At 46.5% G+C, this 6,000-nt stretch overlaps 1 protein-coding gene across 1 annotated transcript in view; it reads right to left on the reverse strand.

Annotated features, from left to right (window-relative positions):
* The window catches only part of RGS8 (regulator of G protein signaling 8), a 48,133-nt gene that overhangs the window by 41,687 nt on the left and 446 nt on the right, over positions 1 to 6,000 (reverse strand). The gene's annotated exons all lie outside the window — the stretch shown is intronic.

Raw genomic sequence — 6,000 nt, forward strand, 5'->3', positions numbered from 1 at the left:
ACCCATTTAGCTGATGTCATGGACTCTTCAGTCCCCGTAGGAGGTAACTGTGCCCTCAACTCACTGCTTAGAAATTGGTGACCTCCAATTTTAATCTCCCTCCAACTCATTGTGATTGTGAGTTCTTCTGCATCGGAATGTATCACCAACGTTAGTTACCAGCAACACCAAAGACCTGCACATGTACTGGAAACAAAACAGATTCTGCGTGCAGCCAGACTGCTGTGCAAGCAACCCATTTAAAACAACAGCAGAAAAAGACATGAATGAAACTAAAAATAAAGAGACAGTGTTATCGTCCAGATATCAACCTACAATATTTTCAGAGCCCCCTAAGGGAGCTGAGAGAAGAAGCAGCATCACCTTTGAACAGAAAGTAGATTTTAGGGGACCTGAGGAGTTGGGGTTGAGGAAGGAGGATGGAGAACAAAAAGGACATTTGAGGCTTAGCACCTGCTAACTGGGAAGAACACATATTTCTACACCCTTGCTCCTGGCAGGGGTGGCGGGCTTAATAGCTCTGAGGAGTCAGAGAGTAAATGGGGACAATGACAGGAGGCCAGAACCTTTTCTGCCCTGCAATGTCCTGCACCTCTCAGCAAGACTTATAGCCCGGGCTGACCTGCCCAGGGACCCACTCAGTCCCTGCTGGAAGCAGCTGCTCTCTCTTACCTGCCTGGCGGTGGGCAGCGCAGCTGGGAAGGTGTGGCTGGTGCGGTCCCCAGCTGGGCATGGTTCGGTGAGGCCCTAAGTGACAGTCAGCCACCTCCTCCTGGCACCTGGGAGAGGGTGACAGAGGGCGGCCCACTTCACTCAGCGCCCCTAGAATAGCGGCTGCAACATGCTGCTCCCGCCGGCTCCGCTCCTCTCCAGGCTCTGCATCTCATGAAAAGGGAAAGAGCGAGTGAGCGGCAGGGGAGGGGGTGGGGAAGTAGAGGGAGGGGAGAGGGGCACTCTGACAGATGATGCGCACTGCCACGCAGAGTCGGGGGAGGACCACAGGCTCCAGCAGGATGGCACTGCCTGTGTGGCTCTCCCGCTCCCAGCTCACTCACGGGCAGCTGCCTCCGAGGGGCTGGTGGCTCTCCAGAATTCAGGGAGAGGCAGAGCTCAGAGGGGATGGCAGAGGGGGAGGTGAAGGAGGGAGAAGATCACCTGGGACACAAGGAAGTGAAGCAGGGTAACTGGCTTGTGGGAGAAAAGATAACCTGCTTTTGCTCAAAAACATTCCAGGGTGAAAGTGGTTGCTTTATGAGAGAGAGTGAAGGGGGAAAGATAAAGCCCCATATTCCTGGTCCGGCTTCAAGGTTGTTGCTCTCCTTTCATAACCAGCAAGGCCACTTGCTTAGGATTTCAGCAACGGCTAAGGCAATTTATATCACGCACAGCTCCAACTTTCTCAAAGAGGCAAAACAAACAAACAAACAAAAAATAGACATGAAAGGGTTAAATGCATGAAATGTTCTGTGTCATTTGTCACCTTCTGCTGCAAACAAGCCCGAATGTCCCCTCAACCACCTGCCCATCCTGTGGCCAGGGGGTCATGGTGACAAGAACAGGAGCAAGAGGGAGCATCGTGGAGAAATGGAGAGAATGTGATGCTTCTATCTGTAAAGGTCTATTCGGAGAGTCAGGACAAAACCTCCAGGAGAGCCTGGGCCAGAGCCCAGAGCAGCTTTGGAATGGAGAGGTGACCCTTCCCATGGATCCCACAGTCTCCTGGACCTGCTGTGCATATGAGGCAGGTTCACTGCACAGGCCCGGGGCTTATAGTCACCAGCTCTATTTACAACCACAGCCAGAGAAAGGGGATGACAGGGAAGTAAATCAACAAACCATGGAAGACAGAGAAGACCAAAGGAAGCTGCAGCTGGGGAACTCTCCACAAGCACAGCTAATGAGGGGAAGAGTGATCTCAAGCAAGGGCCTTTTCTGGAGGGAAGGAACAGGAGGCAGAGGGAGCACAGAACAAGACTGCTGCAGGTCTCCAGGGAACCGTCCTTCCCTGCTGCACTCTGGGTGTTCTCAGTCAAGCCTAAGTGCAGAGGTCCTAACAAGCGCTGACCCACGAGATGACCCCTCAGGGGACAGGTAACCATTTCACTGTTGCACCATTTCAACAAAATCAGGCCGATTCAGCAGACAACTCTTGGGAACCTAGTATGTGTTGTGGGGGATGCGGTGACGACTAAGACCTCCTTGTCATGTCTTAGGTGACCCAGTGGAGGAGAGAGATTTAAATAGCTGACACCAATGCATGGAGAAGTGAGTTAAGTACTCATAGAGCTCTGCGGAAATGCTGGGGGAGCACAGAGGAAGAGGGATTAAGTCCAACTGGGAAGTCGGGGAAATGCCCTCAGAGGAGGCATCCTCTGGACACAACCTGCACCCTGAAAGTTACATGTGGATTTCGACAAGCAGGGTTGACTGAGCTAGAGAATGCCAGGCTGAGGAACAGCCTGGGCAATGGCATGGAGTCTAGAGGTAGCTGGTATGTTTGGGAAACAGTGAGTGTTCTTTCTAGGGAGGCAGGAGAAAAAAGTAGAGTGTGATAGGATGCCATAGTGGTGAATGCAATGTAAAGGGTCCATTGGGACCCTTTTAAACAAAGGAGTGTTGATCAAATGTATTTTTTGTATCATCAGATCTGTGTTTCGAGAAGATTCTAAGTGGAGAAGGATTGGAGGCAAGTGAAGCCCATCAAAACTTATTATAAATTCCTAGGTGAAAGAAGATGAGAGCCAAAAAAAAGACAATGGGCTTGAGAGGAAAGGACAAGGGACAAAGATTTGGGGAGACTGAATTAGCATGACATGATCCTCTGTGAAGGATAGGATGAGCTCAGAATGGAGGGCTTGGGGATGGGAAGGAGCTGAGAATGACTCTACAATCCCATTTGAGAACTAGTTTTTAAGGCTAAGGGACCTAGGAGGAAGAGCAGACTTTGATCTGTAAATGAAAACTTACTGTGTGTTTGGCTGAGCTCTGCGGATAGGCCAGGGCAGAAGATGAAGAGGAGATGGAAATACAGCATTGGATCTTAGCAGAGAGGTAGGAGTTGGGAGCTCTCCGCCTGAAGAAAACAGATGAGGGGAGTAAATGGAATCACCCAAGGACAGCAAGAGAAGAGAGGCTGAGGGCAGGACTTTGAGAAGTGACTGCATTTACATGAGGAGCAGAGAAAGAGGAGCCGACCAAAGATACTGAGAAAAATCATCGGAGAGAAAGAGAGTAGGAGGACCAGAGGAATGAAGTGTCACAGGAGCCGGGAAAGATGAGCTTTTGAGAAGAGTCAAATACTGCAGAGAAGTTAATGTGGGTGAGAACTGAGATGAAAATGGCAAAATGAATTTTAGTCATAGGTGACCACTGGGAATGTGGCTTAGTGCAGTGGGCCTCAGACTTTAAGGAGCATGAGAATCCTCTAGCACACTTATTAAAATACAGATTTCTAGCTCCCACTCCCAGAGTTTCCAGTTCAACAGATCTAGGGTGGGGTCTAGGAATTTGCATTTTTTTTTCTATATTTTCCCCCAAAAGATGGGGTCTCACTAAGTTGCCCAGGCTGGACTTAAACTCCTGGCCCCTCAAGGGATCCTTGGGCCTCAATCTCTGAAGAAGGTGGGACTACAGGCATGAGGGCTCCAGGAATTTGGATTTCTAACAACTTTCCAAAGATGCTAATGTTGCTGGTCTTGGTACTACACTTGACAACTATTGGCTTAGAGTATTGCTTCTCAGATTTTCAAATTATGGCACACACAGAAAATAATTTTTGTATGGAACACCAGAGTAAATGGAACCCAGGGCTCTGCCAGACTGCCCAAGGGCTGAGGGAAGAAATATCTCAGCACATGGCAGTGTACACTAAGCGAACAGGTTGGGGAGGTTTGGCTGAGAAGGATAAAAGGGGAAAAGGTCAAATACCAAAATATGAGTGGATCACTAGGCTGTCAAAGCAATAGAAATGGATTTTGCTTTCAAGAACAGGGACTCTCTTTCATCTTTGTACCTCCAGCACCAAGTAACTATCGAGCATATATAAGGACTCTATATTTGTTAGAAAAAATTGAATTAAGAAGTTTGGCTGAGAAGGAAAAAAGGAGAAGTTGTTGCCTGCAGAAAATACAGCACCAACTGAACCAATACAGAAAATACAGAAATAAAGAAGAAAGAAACCCAGGTTTAAGGAGGCAGAAACATTTCTTTACCCATCCCTGGTCAAGGAACTCCACCATTTCCTTAGTGAAGAGGGATTGGAAGGCATCTCAGACTACACGGATTTATGGTACATTTACACTGACTTGTGATAAACTGCATAGCCTTTAAACTGCATATGTCCCATTGTCTGATAGAGGTAAGGCTTCAGAAACTTATGCCACTGTGCAAATCTCTTTATTCATTCACTTGCCAGTATTTAGTTAGAGTGTTTATTCTTAGGATAAGAAGATCTGAATATTCAGAGGAAGAGATTAAAGAGATTAAATGTATAAGAAATTTATACCACCTAACGCCTTGTCTTGATTTTTATCTTTTATTGAAATGAATTCTCCCAATAAATTGTAAGCTCTCTGAGAGCAGAGGCTATAACTAATTCATCTTTTTTAGCCAGTGCCCTGTGCAGTACCTGTTACTTAGTAGATAGTACACACACACACTTTCTCTCTTTCTCTCTCTCATCTTGTTTTTAAGAAAGAAGGAACAAATGAAAGGGAGAAGAAAGATGAGGAGGAAGAAAGAGAGGGAAAAGAAGAAAAAGAGGCAAAGTGTTACATGTAATGGACCCAGAAAATGTCCACACCCTAATCCTTGGAACCTGTGACTATGTTGTCTTACTTGGCAAAGGGACTTTGTAGATATGGTTAAGTAACCTTAACTTTGAGATGAAAATATTATCCTGGGTTATCTAGGCAGACTCAATCAAGTCATATGAGTCCTTAAACATGGAAGAGGAAGACAGAAGAGTGAGTCAGAGATAAAGCCAAAGAAGGAGAGATTCAAAGTAGGAGAGGGATTCAACCCATGTTTGCTAGCTTTGAAATGGAGGAAGAAGGCCAGCAGCCCAGGAATACAGTTGCCACTAAAAGCTAGAGACCACCCCAGCTGGAGTTCATCAAGGACACAGGACATCAGTTCTGTAATCACAAAGGATTGAATGCCGGGAAACAGAACCTCCCCTCCAGCCTCCAGAAGGGAATGCAGACCCAGTAACACTGATTTTAGCCCAATGAGCCCCCATGTGAATTTCAACCGACAGAACTGTAAGATAATAAATCTGTGCTGTTTAAGTCACTGTGTCCGTGGTAATTTGTTGTGGTAGTAACTGAAAACTAACACAGAGGGGCTGTTCTTGGTTGTAGAAAAGACATGTCTTGCATTTCAACAGGAGCCAACAGCAAAAAAACAATAGAGAGATATAGAAGACTGTTGAAAAACCAAAATCAGAAATTAGATGGCCTTTGCCTTTTAGTGAAATGTGAGATCTAAATCTCTCCCTAACAGCATCTCTCTCTCTCTCCCCCTCCATCACTCTCTCTCCTGTGCGTGCGTGCGTGAGCGTGCACACACACACACAGACACACACACACCCTACAAGTGAATATCTGAGCTCAATCTTAAATAATTTATCAGGATCCCTTTCCTTCCCCGGCATATCTTACTTCCAGCAAAAATAGCTTTATCTCTTTGACTGATTAGCTACTGTTGAGGAAGTCTTTCTTTGCTCTTCCATACAGTATGATCTGTCACAGGGAACACAACAAATGCCTAAGGTACAGGAGGAGAAAAGTAGAGACGGGCCACCTCCCCTGGCAAGAGAAGAGAGCCTCTGGTGATGAGAATGCAGAGCCCACTAACAGAAGGAAAGAAAGTAAACAGACAGCAGAAACACAATCAAAATCATCCAGTCCTTGGATAGGAAGGAGTCAGAAGATTCCAGGTAGACAGAAAATAGGATGGATGGATGGATGGATGGATGGATGGATGGATGGATGGATGGAT

The sequence above is a fragment of the Piliocolobus tephrosceles genome, chromosome 1 (genome assembly GCF_002776525.5).
Source record: "Piliocolobus tephrosceles isolate RC106 chromosome 1, ASM277652v3, whole genome shotgun sequence".
Classification (NCBI taxonomy): Eukaryota; Metazoa; Chordata; class Mammalia; order Primates; family Cercopithecidae; genus Piliocolobus; species Piliocolobus tephrosceles.